The sequence below is a fragment of the Drosophila albomicans genome, chromosome X (genome assembly GCF_009650485.2).
Source record: "Drosophila albomicans strain 15112-1751.03 chromosome X, ASM965048v2, whole genome shotgun sequence".
In the NCBI taxonomy this organism is placed as follows: Eukaryota; Metazoa; Arthropoda; class Insecta; order Diptera; family Drosophilidae; genus Drosophila; species Drosophila albomicans.
In genome coordinates, this window is record NC_047627.2 from 19,401,120 (window position 1) to 19,419,448 (window position 18,329).

The window sequence follows — 18,329 nt, forward strand, 5'->3', positions numbered from 1 at the left end:
AATAAATATATGGTTTATATTCTAACTAGTTATAAGAAAGATAACTCGTGTACAAACCTTTATAAATTTTTCTATAATACATTTAATGAAGAACAAATTTGTTTAACCCTTTAGTCTTTTAAAAAGTGACTTTTATTGGTTTTATTTCGAGTGCAAATTGCACAAAAATTGCAGCAGTTAAATCCGGATTAACCGAGTTAAGGTTCGCTCTCGAGGGATTCTCGCTACCGCACAGCTGGACGTGGCTTCCTTTTGTGGCTGCTGAGCTGAGGTGAACTGGTTGAGCATTGATAACCACTCACGAACACATTGGATAATTTACGGTTGGAGTGGATCTAAATGCAGCTAGAAAAACGCTAGATAATTTGTATTTACGCGAATTTCATGCACGTGCTAAGCTCACCTGGTTGACACCGTCCCGCCCTCTCCTCTCTCTCTTCGTACTCCTCACGCCTTTCTTCTCTCGCCGGGCTCTGACTCTGGCCTTGGGTCACCTTTCGGAATGGCTCCATGGCAATTGACAGCTTCAGATACAATGTTGCAAATAGATAGCAGCGTGTATTGCAAATGTGTTTTATCCCTTGTCGTTGATGTTGCTCTTGCTGTTGTTGTTGCTGTTGTCGTAGCTGTTTGCTGCCGTTGAGTACATATAAAAACAATAAGCAAAACGCCAAAAGCAGCAGAAGTAGCATCCACATTTGCGACGTGGCTCTGTGGCGATGCCAATGCCAATGGCAATCGTTGTGTGCGCTACGTTATGAGTATCACAATGAGAACGACAGCGAGAGCAAGAAGAAGAACGAGAATGAGACAGAGAATGAGACTGAGACAGAGTCTGAGTATGAGTATGAGAATGGCGATGGTGGCAAAGGCAAACAAATACAACAATAAATATTAATAAATTTCACATGATCATAAAAATGAATTTGTGAATCCAACACGCACATACTGAGTTACTCACACGCAAAACGAATACACCCGTACACTCACACACACATGCATACAAACATATTACATTATATGGCTTAACCATAACAAGGCAATCACATTATTAGGCAGCACTGAGCACAAATACGACAGCCACAGCACCTTCTCTCTGTCTCACTGTCTTACTGTCTCCTCTCTCCCTCAGTCACAGTCGCAGTCACAGTCATTCTGTCTCTCTGTCTGTCTGTCTCAATGGGGGCGTGGCTGGTGGTGGCAGGTGGGCTGGCGCTTTTGGGCTTTGGGTTTTGCTTTATTTGGGGCGGTGTCGTCTTTAAGCATCAACGGCTGTTAGGTGTTTTCGCTTCAAGTGCACACACACAGACACAAAGACAGGAGGCACGGGGAAACACTTGGAGAGATACTGGCACACGCATGGCTGTAATATAAACATATGCAATAAGGTTATCTTATTACCAGAGAACCAAGAAGAGGCTGAATCACCACACGTTGGGCGCCACAATGCGCGTACAGTAAATCGAAGCAGATAATTTTACCACCCACCAACACCCTCTACCCTCTTTCTCCACCACTTGTGTCAGTGGATTTTAGGCAATTTGTGTTGAAACTCCTTTCAACCGCTGCGGCTGTCATAGAATTGTTTAGCCATATCCGATCCGAGCAAAGCAATATATCTTTGCACACTCGCTAACCATAGTGTTGAAGGATTTATGCTCTTGAGCCGAGGACACGATGTCACAGATTATAGCTATAGCTCGAGCTGCTGCGATATTTGGTCTTGGTTCAGTTTTGTCTTTTCATTTGTTGGCCACTTTAGTTTGCTTTTCTTCTAGAATCAAGAAAGAAGGCTAAAGTTGAGTGTGCTCAACTGTAAAATATCCACTACCACTTTTTATTAAAAGCAATTTAATATACAATTTAATATACCGAAAAAATACTACCAATGTATGAAATTCTTTATTTGGTGCAAAATATGCTATAGAGCCCGAAATATACCATAGAGTACAAAATATACCACAGAGTGCAAAATATACCATAGAGTGCAAAATATACCATAGAGTCCAAAATATACCACAGAGTGCAAAATATACCATAGAGTGCAAAATATGCCATAGAGTACAAAATGTACCACTGAGTGCAAAATATACCATAGAGTACAAAATGTACCACAGAGTGCAAAATATACCATAGAGCCCGAAATATACCATAGAGTACAAAATATACCATAGAGTGCAAAATATACCATAGAGTCAAAAATATACCACAGAGTGAAAATATACCATAGAATGCAAAATATACCATAGAGTCCAAAATATACCATAGAGTGCAAAATATACCATAGAGTGCAAAATATACCATACAGTACAAAATATACCATAGAGTCCAAAACATGCCAATTTGCCAGCCAAAGCAGCTAAGAATCCAATGCAGAATCCAATCGCAATCAAATTTTGAACAATCACATAAACTATAGTTTTTATTATCTGTGCCAAAATTCAAAACTCTAGCTTCAAAGTCGAACTTATGAATTTCTGAATTGAGGTTTTTTCATTATTCAAAATTAATGTAAGCATCGTTGGGAAGTCTTTTAATCAATTAAAACATTAATATCAATTAAGCAACACAACGAATTTGAGTATTCTTGGAAAAGACAAGCCACAAATTCTGAGAACAATTCGCCGAATGCTTTGCTGACTTGTTTTATGGCATCGCATCGCATTGAATGGAATCGAATCGAATATGCTTCAGCGATCTGTCAATTTCAAAGTAAACGAATTATCACAACATTGGACATATGGACGGAATGGACTTTACCTTGTGATATAAAGCCCCGCATGTGTTGAGCTCACACTCGCATTCTGCTCTCGATTCCCATTTGGCTTTGGGCCAGGCTGAAGGAGGCAGGATAAGGATGCGCAGGAAGTGGCTGCTTTAATGACATGACTTGGCCAATGCCAATATTAACGTATGTACCGGTGTGTACCACCTTTCATATGTTGCGGGGCGTGTTTATTATATATACGGTAATTTGAATGTGTACAACAATAACAGCGAGCGAGCGAGAAGAACACGAGACGTCGATGAGCAACAGCAACAGCAACAGCAACAGCAGCAACAACGGCAACGGTTGTTGGAACAACAGGCAAAAAGCAACCCAATGTTGCGGCTCTTCTATCGCAAGACGAAGCAAGGGGAAAAGGGAATGAAAGAAGGGGAGAGTGAGGGTAAGAGAGGGGGGAGAACTTGGAAAAAATGGACCAATCGATAAGAATGTAATTTGCCATAATTCACTGAAATTTGCTCGGGATATTGGCTTTATTTTTTTATACACACACACACACACACACATATATATATATTTCTGGCCGAGTGTGTCGCTGTGTGTGTATGTGAGGCATTTATGTAGGTGTGTATGTGTGTGTGAGTGAGGCTGTCCTAACAAAAAATTATTAATGGCAAAAGGCAGTTGGTATTAAAATTACACCTACTAAAGGCAAAGGCCCCCAAGTACAACACAGTCATACTAATTTACGCTGTCAATACTCTCTGTGTATGCGTGTGTGTGTGAGTGTGCGTGTGACATATTTATGCATGTATGTGTACATTATGATGTTGCTCTCAGGAGCCTCTTGCGCCCTTGCATGCATTAAATTGACATTCATATTACTTATTTATGCATGGGAAATTAATTTTGATATGTTGATTTCTTGCATGAACAAATCCAGCCACACTCATACTCACATTCACACGCACACACACACACACCTTGGACATGTGTTCAACACGTTTCGACATGTATTTGTAGAGAACAAATTCCGTTTTGTAGTTCACAAAAATTAGTTATACGATTCACAGCTTCCGATCTTGTGCAAGCGTGAAAGTTGAGAATTCCGGAATTAGCAAAATAAAAATAGAAAACAAAAAAAACATTTCCTTTGCATTTGTCAAACGAATATTACATAATTGAAAATGTTTCACATTAACAACCAACGAAACAAGAGTCGAGTGAAATATCCGCTTTCAAGCGTCAATAATAAGAAATAGGAAAAGTAAGTGCAACAATTGCAGCTGCGTATTTGTACAGATTTAAATTGATGTATTAACATTTGAATTCAAGTTGGCTTGCTTAGAAAAAGTTTATAAGGAATATTAGAGAGGCTTTCATACATATGTGGCTAGTTATCTTTCATCTAGAACTGCAACTGTTGTTAAATTTAGTTTTCGCTATTCTTGTTGTCTATTTAAAGACCTCATTAAAGTCTAAAAAGTTCTACACCTTGAGGCAAAGTATCAAGCACACATAATTGAATAGCAAGCAAAAACACAATAAATTCTCAAAAAAATTCATTGAGTGACGACATGTATCGTCCGGTTGGAATTAAAAGACTTGTTATTAAATCAAAAGTTTGAAAATTTTTCTTTTAGTTTTTTTTCACATTCCAAAATTGCAATTTGATTGAAAAATTATGCATTTTTGGTGCCTACTTTGAGGCTGCTGTAATATAAATGGTTAGAGCCATACAACAATCAAGTTCTAAGATGGGGATCTTAGGATTAAATTTGTAAATATGATCATATTATTTTCAAATATTTGTACTACCTGTAAATATGCGCATATGATTTTCAAAAGTATTATTAGCTTAAGTTTCTAATTATAGTAACAGTTGACAACAGTATATAACGACAACAATCTTTAAAAATTATTCAGAAAGTCATGCTTGCTGCTTATTTCTATTTGCCTGGTATTTCACAAGCAACTTTTTATTAATAATACTCTATTATTACTCTACTCTTTTCCTCTATTAGTAATAATAATACTAAATAAAAACAAAATTAGTAAGATGAAGTCATTCATATGCTGAAACTTGAATATTCAATCAATCTGCAAAAAGTTTAAAACGCACAGCAGAGCGCACTTAAAATAAATAATATATTTTGCGATTCACTGCATTAAAGACAAGTTCGATGCCTTAATAGATAATCTAATTAAATTATGTTTATGCTCCACATAAATATATTATAATTCGTAAGCTGTCAGAAAAGAAGTAACAATCAATTTGCGATTGTAAAAAGCTTTCGACTGCTGCTGATGGCTGGCATTCATTCTATGCTCGAATAAAGGCACTTAACATACCTTGTCGAGTCGGCTGCTGCTTTTGCTGCTGCTGCTGGTTTCATTAACAAAATCTAGATGAATTTCGAAAGCCTCTCTCTTCAAACGAGCCTAAAGTGAATGAGTGAGTGCGAGGGAGAGTGTGAGTGAGAGAGTACTCGTACTTCACCCCCAACTGCACAATTTACTTATGCCTTGAGCACCCTCTGGGTTATTTCAATCACTGGCTTTGTTCTTAATTTATGCACGCCATTGACCAATACTTTGAACACGTTCACCGTGAGCGAGGGAGGGAGAAAGGGAGACTGTCGTCCGTATACATAAATTGCTAGCTTGCCCATAATAACCATCGCCATTGGCATCGATCCGCGGGCAATGGACATCGTCCACATCCAATTGCCCATCAGAGGTCGTAGTCGGCATCGTCGTCGTCGTCGTCGTTGTCGCACATTCCCCAAAAACGAGGTGGACGGGGCGGGGGAGCAGCAGCAAAGTGGAGAGACTTTGGCTACGCTTTCTAGTGACGCTTCCGTGACGTTAATTCATTATGCGCACTTCCTGTCATCCGGTTCGTTTCTGTTCTCGGTTCGGGACTTGCAATTTGCCATTCCTCATTGCCAAGTTGTCTCGCATCGCTATTTCATTGTTTTTAATCACTTTTCAGTCAACCCATCAAAAAGCCCCGAGCAGCGACGCACTCTGATTGGCAATACAATGATTAGATGAACAGAGCATGCTTCGTACTATATTATGTCATACTCGTAGTTATTAACATTTCATAGCCCAAAGGCATTGGCATTTGCATTACTCATTAAATAGAGCGCACATCGTACATCGTACATCGATTGAAGCAGGCGTTTACCTAGCGAAATTTTCGATTAACTCCACTTCACTTCATTGTCTATTTTTAGTTGCCCCTTCGTTTGCTTGTTATATACATACATATAATATTAAAGTCACTTTAGCTGCAGCTATTCTACATTTAAAACTTGCAGTCCTTCAAAACTTTACACCCACCTTCTTTTTTGGCTGGCTGAATTGTCTTTGCTTTCGCCAACTTCTTGACCCGATTCGAATGCGACTCAAATGTCGAAAAGTTGTCAGCGACATTGGTTGATGGTTTAATTCTTTCTTTGCACTCGCAATTGAATATCCAGCGTTTCGATTTATTTGGCTGCCAAATTCCCTCTAAAACCAAACTGTTTGAGTTGTGTTTTTTTGTATACTCTCTACCCATAGGGTGGATGGGTATTATATTTTGTGCCTGCAGGAAATATATGTACGAGGCACATGGAGGTAACTCCAACCCTATAAATTATATTTAAAGTTCTCTTGGTATATTTTAAAAGTAGTAGTATTCTTATAAGTCATATGCAGTATTTATAGCCTCCGGTCCATTTTAACATTTGTTTATATACCATATGTATAGTCGTCGGTATATTTAAGTATATGTAGTATATGGATCTACTAAAAAAGCCTTTGGTATATTTGTATTTGTTCATTTAATGAAATCTGACACTGTAAAGTTATATAACACACTCTATGGAATATATGTATATATTTTTCAGGTATATACGTTTAGTATTATATATTTATTATGTATAGTATATAGTATATTCACATACTAATTATATCCTTCGGTATATTTTACTATTTTTGCGGTATATTGGTATTTGGTATATTTAATGAATAATATCAAAATGTTATGTTCTTACTGAAAATGTGTATCGGGTATTTTATAGTCGAGCACACTCTACTGTAGCTTTCATACTTCATACTTGTTTTTTCCGGTTGGTTGATTATTGGTTTCGTTGAGAGTCGTGTTAATTCATTGGATGTTGTTGCTTTGGTTTCACGAAAACTCCAACTCGAATGCTAAACACTCGAAAAGTTTGTTGCGCAAATTTTGATAAATTTGGTATTTGTTTTGTATATTTCGTGTGGCAGTTGGCTCTAGTTTGTGGTTGTTGTTGCTGCTGTTGTACGTCAAGCAATTAAGCGATAAGCATGCTAAATACACAGCACTTCCATTCCCCATGCTCAAAGTTGGGCCACCACAAAAATTTGTGCCATGAAAAGACATAACATTCGAAGTCCAACAACAACAACAAGAACAACAACAAGGACATTATTATATGGATAAGGTTCGGGCATACATAGAGAACATGGACAAGGCAGTTAGCAGTAAGCAGTTGGCAGTTAGCAGTTAGCAGCTAGAAGCTAGATGAAGATAACCACTTGAAAACTCATTAGTCGGAATTATAATTAGACAATTATTAGGTTTTTAATTTGTTGTTCGCTCTGCCGCTAATGCTAGTTATAGTTATAATGACTATTTGCTATTGCAATTACAATTACAAATACATTTACACTCACAATTACAATTATGATTATGATTATGATATTATTGTTAAAATTGCTCATACGCACTGTTGGCGCAATAATTGTTATTACTTCTTGATAATTGCAAAGGAAACTTCAGCGCATCATTAACATTACTTTATGTTTGTTTGTTCAAAAATGTATCTTTGTTTTATATATAATTTATTTACAGTTTTTTTTTGCGATAATAATTAGTATATGGTTTGAGAAAATGAAAATCTAATTTATGTAGGTTTATGAATGTTAGAGATGTGTAAGGTAATAATCAATAGGCATCAACCATTTAATCAGCCGGCTCATTTCTGCATTCCTCTGTCTGCCACAGATTATCGATATTTAGCAACTTTAAGAAGAATGAGAAAAAGAACGTGACATAAAGAAAGACAGTCGTCACATAATTTTGTAAGAGAAAAGAAAGAGTTAAGTCGTCGCATGTCGTCACATAGTCTCATTAGAATAAAGTCGTGAAAGTGAAGTCGCCATTAAGTTCAAGTTAAAGTTTCCGCCAAAATTGTTTAATTTAATTAACACTTGTTAAATAAAAACCCGAATAAAATCAATGTTAATTTCTCATTCCTACATTTATAAAGTTTTAAGAATTGCTTGAAATCATACTTCCATTCAAGAGGATAAAGTATTGAAGTGTTGCGTATTTTAGTTGGTCATAGAATATGCATATTGGATAAAATGCCATTAATATTATATAGTATATGGTATTGTTGCAAGCGACAGGAGCTTTAACAGCTTATATAGCTGGCATAGAAAACAAAACTGGGGATTAGCTGCAGATCCATAAAATGATGTTGAATGTTCAGCGATGGAAATTTTTCGAAAACCGCTTGAAAAGCCTGGCAATGAGATGTGAAAATGACGATAAGTAGAAGTGCTGGTATTATTTCAATAATATGAATAAAATGTAAGTGCCCCCTGAATGTGTGTGTGTGTGTGTGTGTGCACTGAAGTACTTATGGCACGTAGCTGTGCCCCCAAATAGTCGACCGCAGAGTGGAGCTCAAACAAAAACCAACTCGACTCGACTCTGACAACAAATGCGCAGACAAAAATAAATCTAAAACAGAGCCAGTAAAAGAGACAAAGAGAGAGAGAGCGACAGGGAGATGCTTGCACGTGGCGTGTGTGTATGTGTGTGTGTGTCGCTGTGTATGTGTATGTGTCGGGTAATAATCTTATCTTTAACTCGGCAGAAACAGAAGCCGTTGATGTTGCGCTGTTGTTGTTGCTGTTGCTGCTGCTTCTGCTAGCATTGCCCGTAGCCAGCGACTGTGAAAGCAGCAACTGTGACTGCGACGACAACAGCGACTACGACTCTGACTGGGACTGTGACAGCGACTGGCATTGTATGGTAAATGTGCGTGCCACTCAGAGTCATCTCAGTGTCTGCACAAGAGTGTGAGTGTGTGTGTGTGTGCTCCTCTGAATGTGTATGTGTGTGCAGTGCCATTTCCATATGGCGTCATATTGCTGGCTGTCATGACGGCGGCTTCTGCTGCTGCTGCTGCTGTTGCTGCTGCTGTCGTTGGTTTCATACAATTGAAATTTGTAATTATTCAAATCGGATTTAAATACACACACACAAACACAGACAGAGGCAGAGCTCACAGCTCGAACCTCGAAGCTCGAAGCAACCGCCGACAGGTGAGGGAAGCTGCAAAGTGCGGGAGCGGACTTTAGTTTTGAGCCGGCGAAAAGCGACAAAAGGAAAAGCAGAAGCCGAAGCAAAAGCAAAAGCAAAAAAACGACGCCGACAGCTAAAAAATAAAATAATCAAAATTATAGTCTGCCAACAGGCGAAACGAGCGAGCGACTGATGAGAGGCATCAAGTGGAAGAGGGGAAAGGGAGAGGATGAGTGGCAGACAGGTGCATGCTGAATCAAGATGAAGGCCATGCGCCACACTTTTGCAACTCCTCTTGCCAGGGCCTTTGTCACTGTGTGTGTGTGTGTGTGTGTGCGACAACGTCAAATTGGATGAAAATTAATTCATTTTGAAGCGTTAAGATTCTTTACGCGCTAATGAGTTGAAGTGTGTGTACACACACAGTGAAAGAAAGAGAGGGAGAGAGAGGAGCAAGCACAGATTTGTTTGCAACAGATGCTTTAATGCCTCCGCCTCCGCCTTCTTCTTTTCTTTTTGGGCATGTGGTTGCTAAGATGGGCGTGGCTCACTGTGGAGATGAACGACCAACGAATAGTCCACAGCATCATCTTTGCTGCCTTCGAGCACGCTGCCAAGCAAGACCCACTTGAGCCCTGCAAAAACCACAAAAAAAAAGATGAGCAGCAACAAGAAGCATAAAATACTCTGCTGGCATATGAGCAAAATCATCAGCTCCAAAGCAACCGAAACGCTTGGCAACACCCAGGTCAAACCTCAATCCGTTTCACTATCCACAGCTTGTGAATGAATTGCCATTTATGTATGGGTGGAGTTATTATGGCCTCCATTCTTTTGAAAATACGCAAGCCACGAAAGCAAAGCAAAATAATCGAAACGTGAAGCAGAGAAAAGGAAATGTTTTAAATATAATAATATTTCCACTAATCATTGATTTATGGCTACATGCCTTAAAGAATTCCTTGTATTTTTTGAGTTTACATTTTCTTAAATTATTTATTGTTAATTTATGATCTTTCTGCGCACAACTTTTTACTGTTATTAAATGTCTTACAATTTATATTGTATATTGACTATGTCATTTTTAAATAAATTCATTTTAAAGCAACAAAACTTTTTTTGCATTTCAGTTCTCACTAATTTATTACTATTTTTCGATATATTAAAATGCATTATAAAAACAAGAGTGTTTTTAAATTTTAAAGCTGATCAATATAATAGTAAAAATTTCATTATAGCTTCCTCTTTCTTTTACTCATTTTATATTTTATTACAGTTTACTTTTCTTAACTTTTGCAAATATTTACTATAAATATGAAACTCTATAATTTGGTATTGTTATTCAAAACAATTTACTAATAACAAACTATTTCAAGTATCTTTAAATGTAAGGTTAATCTATTTGCATTATTTTGTCACAAATTTAATCCAACTAACTGCATATTTATTTTTATAAAACCACTTTCCTTTCTTTATATACTTATTCGTTTTTATAATTTAAATAATAACTACAAAATAAACTATTTTAATTTGTTATAAAGCATATTCCATTTAATTCTTCTTTTTTTAAGCCCACACTATAAATTACTTGAATCACCTTTTAAATTAAAGCCAAACTTTCGGTCTTGGCATGGTAATTTTCAATTGATTTAGAGTGAAATGCCACACATTAAACTATTTGCTGGCTCGTCGGATAGTCGTAATCATGAATACAATTTGCAGCGAATATATGTTTGTGTATTCGCATTCGTATGCATGCGCAGCGGGGATTCGAATCTGCAATTAGCAATTACGCACTTTCGAACTATCTAATCGACTCGATCAGGAGGAGAGCCAAGAAGGAGGACTTGCAGCACTTGCAACGGCGGCCAACGTTGCCTCAGTTGTGGCAAAAGGCGAAGCGAAGACCAAGCAACTTCGATGTGGATACGGATTCTAGAGTACGAGCATAAGAACTGTGGCAATGACTGTGGCACTTATCGGCACTTGGCCATCTGGACAGCATACAAGTGGACTGCGTTCGGCTGCAGCAGTTGCAAGAGCGAGTGGCGTGTGGGGAGGGGGGAGGGGGAGGGAGAGGGAGAGAGGCGAGACTGGGGCAATCTACTGCCAAATTACTTTAACTCGATTCATTTTGCAATTGGTTCTGTTTGCTGGCTGCGCTTGCCTTTTTTTTTTTGGATACCCCTATATAAGTGTGTGTTGTATCTGTGTGAGTGTGTGTGTGTGTGTTCCCCTTCCAAAAAAGGAGGTAGCTTGAGCTTGAGCTTGAGCCTGGCAGCGACAGGTAAAGGTAAAGGCAAAGCTAAAGATACTTGGACGAGCCTTTTTACGGGTGCTGGCTGCGTTTTTGCTGGTTGCGTTGCTGGCTATGAAACAGATAAATTGCAAAAGTTTTTCCAAATATTTTCACAAGACGTCGACGACAACGACGACACACGACGGGAGAGGGGAGAGGGGGTGGAACAGCCTTTGAATTGCGGCAAAACGTGGTTTGGTTGTTGGTTTGTGGGTTGCCGAACCGAAAAATGGATCTGCTTTTGGTTTCAGTCTTGGGCATAGCGCAAAAATCTGCAATAAAATTTTACCAATAAACTTTAGACGAGCACACACACAGGCACACGTGGAGACGGCACGTGGATGAGAATGCGGATGTGGATGCGAATGCGGACAGGTGGAACTTTTTGAACTATACTAAATTATTGTAGTTGCTGAAAAAGTTGGCCCTCTGCAGCAGCAGCAGCAAAAATGAAAATATATAAAAAAACAAGAGCAGCAGCAACATGTCCTGCCATATACACACATGTTTGCTGTTTGACACACTCCCACACACACACACGCACACACACACACACACACTCACACACGCACACACGCGTGGCGTGTTGGGACAACGCACCTTTTGACATGCCCATAGAGCCCTCTGGGCGTCTGAAGCGGAGGAAGGCGAGGGAAAAGGCCGCTGGCATAGATAACGCTGCACATATGCGAGGCGTGACGATGGTGGAGAAGGGAGATGGGGGGAGATGGGCTAGAAGAGCTATAAAATGCGGTGAGCTAATGGCAGAGCAACCTCTTGCCTCCTCTGTACGCCTTCGCTCTGCAGCTTCCTCTCTCTCTCTCTCGCTGTTGCCAGCCACTTCAGCCTGTGGCAGTTATTAACTTTGAGTGATAAAAGAAGTGACATGCAACTGAGCGTGGGAAGGGGCGAAGGGGAGAAGGAGTGATGGGAAGTAGGGGGTGTCAAAGGAGGGGAGATTGTAGTTTCAGTGCCATTGCCTCATGTGTGAGTCTGCAACATTTCATTGCACTCAAAATCTCTGCAATTCTCATCTCTCTACATTTTTATACCCGCTACCCATAGGGTAGAAGGGTATTATAACTTTGTGCTGGCAGGAAATGTATGTAACCGGTAGAAGGAGGCATCTCCGACCCTATAAAGTATATATATTCTTGATCAGCGTCAACAGCCGAGACTATATAGCCATGTCCGTCTGTCCGTCTGTGTGTCTGTCTGTCTGTCTGTCTGTCTGTCCGTCTGTCCGTATGAACACCTAGATCTCAGAGACTATAAGAGATAGAGCTATAATCTTTTTTCGACAGCATTTGTATTGTTTGCACACAGATCAAGTTTGTTTCAAATTTTTGCCACGCCCACCTCCGCCCCGGCAAATCAATACATTCGAATAACAATCGTAATTTTCAAGCTACAGCTTCGATTTCTGAAAATTTGGTTGCGATCAGATAAAAATTGTGGAAGTTATTAAAGAAATACTGTTTTCTTTTTTAAATTTTTATTTTTTTATTAAAAAACAGCAGCAGGTATTTAAAAAGTTGATCAGACTCTATTGGCGCAATATTTGACTTGATATTGCAGTTGTTGTTGCTGTTGTTGTTGCTGTTGTTGTTGCTGCTGCTGTTCGCCATGTCCGAAGTGACAAATGTGCCAAACTTGTTTGAAATTTCGAGATGCACAATGGCCAATGCCATCCACAGAGCGCAGAGCAGAGTAGAGTACAGGGCACGAGGCACTGTTGAGCGTCGACTTCTGGGTCAAATGCTGTATTCAAGGTCGCTAGCAACAACAATGTGTGTGTGTGTGTGTCCAGCTGGTCTATTGAAACTTTCTGTTCCCAACGGTCACACTACACTCAAATCACACATACACACACACACACACACACACAGTCACTTGCATTCATTCGGTGCTGTGAATACGCTGTTTTAGTTACGCGTCCCGCGTGGCATCTGACTTAATTTATTGATTTGGGACACTCGCAACTGGCCAAAAACTTTTGACACTCCGTTGACCACACACACACACACACACACACTCGCTTACACACACACACAACTTAAATGTGATTTGTGTAATTTCCGCAAAATGCTGCAAAGCAAACCCAGCCGATTGGCGATTAGAACTTACGACCTGCTGCTGCTGTTGCTGTTATCCAAAAAACTACGCGATTGCCGAACTGGCTTTACCTGTATGATTTTACTCAATTCCCAAAATGCTTTCAGCTTCGTGTGTGTGTTTATCCAAGTGGGCAAAACCACCAACTTCAACCATTTTAATTATAACTTTCAATTATCGCGCTGTGCAGCTGCTGGCCAAAGCAACCGAGCGAGTTTATCGACAATTTATTTATTGTTTCAATTGCAGCTAAGCTTTGTTTAGCACCATAAATTTCGAGTCAAATGTTTCGATTGCTAGAGCACTCTTAATTCTAATATTTATTAACAGCATTCTATAGTTATTTTATTTTGTTGACACTGACCTCTGGGATTCCACAAAATTGTTTGCTATATTTTTGTTTATTTTATATATTTTTCGGTTTATTTATTTCAACAAAATATTGTTTTCATTTAGTGGCATCATAAACAATATATTTTCTTTATATATTTAAAGTAACAACTGTCGATTAAAAAGTTTTTATTAATTGTATTTCTTAGTTATTTGTTCTTTCTGGATTTAAGTAAATATTTTCTTTTATTTTGTGTAGTTGTGTGTTCATTTATTTTAATAAAATGTTTTGTTATGCAATTTTTATTAATTAGCACTCCTCAGTAAAACTTTTTTTTGCTCTTCATATTTTGTTTGTTTAACAAAATCTGTGCAAATAGAAATTTAACTTTGTCTGTGTTTTTAGAAAAACTAATCTGGTATATTTTGTATTTAATGGTATATTTCGAATACCAATATACCAATATATCAAATATAGCAATTGGTATATTTTTGGTTTGTTTTGTGGTATATTTTAAAACTATTTTGTTTTAATTCAATATGTGTAGCGGGTATTTCATGGTGAAGCACATTCATTCCTTTTTACTTTAAAACACTTTCTCTTATAAAATTGAATTTACTTTTATTTTTAGGTCTTTCCATTTTGGTTTGGTTTTAAACTTTTGTTCAGAAATTAAGCATGATGTTAATTATTCTTTTTCTTACAAAAAAAAAGACCTTTGTCTTTGTATTCTATGAACTTAAACTCTCTCGATTGCAACCATTCAATTTATTAACATATTGGAAGTTTTGGAGTTTTATTTAAGTCTATTTAATATAATTATTTTTAGGAATTTACATTAGTATTTATTTAATTTGCCAAAAAAGACGCTTGTGTCCGATACATAATCTAAATTTGTCGAACATTCTTTTACTCTAAACTCTACTTAACTTTCTTGTGTTCAATATATACCAACAAAATGGATAAACTTGGGCTAAGAAGATAAAAGAGAGAGAGAGAGAGAGAGAGAAAGAGAAGGAAGAGGAGGCCATCATGTGAGACATTTTGAGGGCAGTTTTTAATGCTTAGCCAAAGTTTGGCCACTATCAAAATCAACCAACTAATATGTCTTTCATATAATTTATGTGTGTGAGCCGCATAAAAACCAAAGTCTACACCCGGACAACGTACGACGAACGCGGCCGTAAACAAGTCAAGTGACAACAACAACAACATCGAGTAGGAGGAATTAGAGTAGGAGATGTGAAGTTTGAGCTTGAGCTTGTGGCGGCGTTGCAAGAAAACTTTCTTTAGTTGGCACACAAGGCACGTACGCTTGTGGATACAATATGTCATAGTGGCCTCCCGTTCTCTCTCTCTCCCTCTCTTTCCCACCCCATGTGAGAGTGGTCTGCTCTACGTGGTCGTGGTCGTGGTCGTGGTCTAGCTTCTGGAGGTGCTCCCGTGGTGCAGAAACCCACAGGAGAACACTTCAAGTAACATGTGTCATTCGCGTCTCTCTCTCTCTCTCTCTCTCTGTCTCTTTCTCTCTATGTTGCACTACGACTTGCGAGTTGCGACTTGCGAGTTGCGAATTGTAGCCAAGTGCACAACTTGTGGCCAAGTTCGCTTGCTGTTTTTTGGTATTTTCCAAGCCGGACTCTTGCGGCGCCTCGTTGACAGCCACTCCTCTCGCATTGGCCTGAAGTGAGCCGCATAAATTGTTGCATTCCGTGCCTGCCAACCAAAAGCTAAAAGCTGAAAGCCAAGGCCAACCAATTCAGCTCAACTCAAGTCAAGTCAACCCAAACTCAACTCAAGTTAACTGGCCCGCTGTGAGAGTGTCGTGTAGTCCTCGTGTTATAGGCCTCTACTTATATTGCCTCAGCACCAGCTTCCGCTTACTTCTATGTGTTGTAGTGTGTGTGTTTGTGTTTGTATGTGGTTGTGTAGCATGCAAATCCTTAAACAATCACTTCAACTTTGCGTCACACTTGCTGCTTCATTTGGTTTGGGTTCAGCTAAGCTGGCAAATTAAATAAGCTCTATGAAACTTATATTTTTGTGCAGTCTCCGACTTGCCCTCACCTTTTTCAGTTCCTTAATTTCTATACTAATTACTTTGCAATTTTTGTGAGTGTTTAACTATTTGCTCTTCTTTGCAATTGTGTGATGCAAGTTTTATATGCAAACATGAAAGTATCAATCTGGGCGATGACTAAGTTCATTAATAAACAATTAATTACACCGAAAAGAGACGACATGTTGGTTTCATTTGATAGTTCAAGATTCAATTAACTTACGATATTAGCGATAAGATAAACTATCTATCTATCTACTATTCGTAAATGTAGCTAACATAATTATGTTAAGCATCTGTAGAAAATGATTTTGAACAGAGTTTGAACGAACAGAAACTATAACTTAAATTATGATTGCATAGAAATTTAATTATGCACCAAGCAGCTACAGCGGCTAGGAAAAAACTATGCTATATACATATGTATATATACCAAACCAAATGCTATATGTAAAATTATTTAATTTTAAGAAACTGAAGAATTTCAATTTAGAATTCCAAAACCTAATTAAGTGAAGACAGCAATCTAATTTTCCAATAAAATTCAAAGCTTGCTAGTGTTCACAAAATATCCTTTATTAGTTATCGTACTTAAACTCCTAAGGAAGCAAAAATTGAGCTTTGTTCTCAAAATGTTTAAAGCAAGCTAAAGATCCATCTGATGCTAGAACCTGCAGCATCTTTTAAGACATGATATTTTATTTCTGCGCTATTAACATTTGAACAGTAATATTTCAATTTCCAATAATTGTGCGCATTAAAATAGTAAATTTTACAGAACTGTATATTTTAGTTCTTTTGTGTACACAAACATTACAATTTGGCGACGAAGATTATAAATAAGAGCGTGTTTTTTAAAAATATGTCCATTCTAAATTTCGGGTTTCTTGTGTTCTTTAAGAAACACAACAAACAGCATATAAAATATACATTTTTTCGGCATTTGAGATTCGTTTTAGTTAAAATGTAATTTAAAAAAGGTTAAAAAATGTTATGTTTCAAAATATAGAATATGAAAATTAAATTTTGTGAATATATTATATCATATGTTGTGATTATTATTAATATTATTTTTCAATATGATTAAAATATAATTTACCAACTCAGTTTCAGTATCAAACTTTGTCTTAATTTTTTGTTCAATGTCATTTTATTTAGTTATACTCGTACTTTATTTAAAGGAAGATTGTTAGATAAAATGATGGAGATGACATTAGTATTACAATTGTTTATATCAGTATACAAATACTGCACTGTCTTGCTTTTATTCACAGTGGGTAACGGGTATCTCACAGTCGAGCACACTCGTCTGTAGCTCTTTTGTGTTTCTTACATATTTCTAAGATGTTCACTTGCATTTGATTTATTTTAATTTTAGACTAAATGATAGAGATGACATTCGAATTATAATTGATATTTCAGTAGTTGCTGCAAAGAATAAACAACTCATTTGTAGATATTGTAGAACGTTTTTACTATAGTATATTCAATTGGGGCTCTACTTCAGTGGAGTCAGTGCCAAGCCCTTGAATGGAATGAGAAATGACAACTTTGGCTGCCCAGCAGAATGCTAAGTGAGGAAACAAGTGGAGTGGGATTGAAGAAGGGCGGAAATGGAGTTCTTTGGGTGGCATCGCATATCGCAGTTTTGTGGTGGTGCTGGGCAAAGTTGTCAATACAAGTTGCGATAAGCCACTCAACGCCTTGTGGCACCGCCGCACAATCAATGCACCACTGACCAGCTGACGAATTTGCCGCGCGGCACATTAATGCGGCTAATGGTCAAAGTTTTATGCCTGGCTTCAGCTTTATAATGTGCAACACTTGAGGCATTCGCGCTCAAAGTGCCACACAGCAGTTGGCAGTGAGAGACAGAGAGAGAGGGAGGGAGAAAGAGGGAGTAGGCAACATGCCTCGCTTTAATACGCATTTCATTTAAAGTGCGACAAGCGTTTGCCAAGCTGTTATAAAAGTGTGCTACAAGCCACAAGCATTGAAGAGCGAGGCGAAAGAGAGAGTGTGAGAGGACATTCGAAAAGTGAAGAGAAACCCGAGTGTGAGTGAGGAAGTCTAAGAGAGACACAGAGCGAGAGAGAGAGCAACTGCCAGAGCGAGAGAGCAAGCGAGTCGCTTATCAGGCAAAGAACCAATGTTGACAATGCTGACCTGTCCAAGGCGCAACAGCAACAGCGCCCCAAAGTCTGTCAAGCCCAAGGGAAATGGGTTTGTGTGTGTGTGTGTCTCTATCTATGTGTGTGTGTGTGTTGCTAATAGCGGCATCTTGAAAGAGCAAAGGCAAGCGCCCAAACGACACGAATTTCGAAAGGCTTTTTCGAGTCGTCGTCACTCGTGGCAATCGAGGCATCGAGGCATCGAGGAGCAGCATTCGGCTCGGCTGCTGTCGGTTGTCGGCTGTCGGCTGAGGCAGCTCTTGTCGGTTAGTTGGCC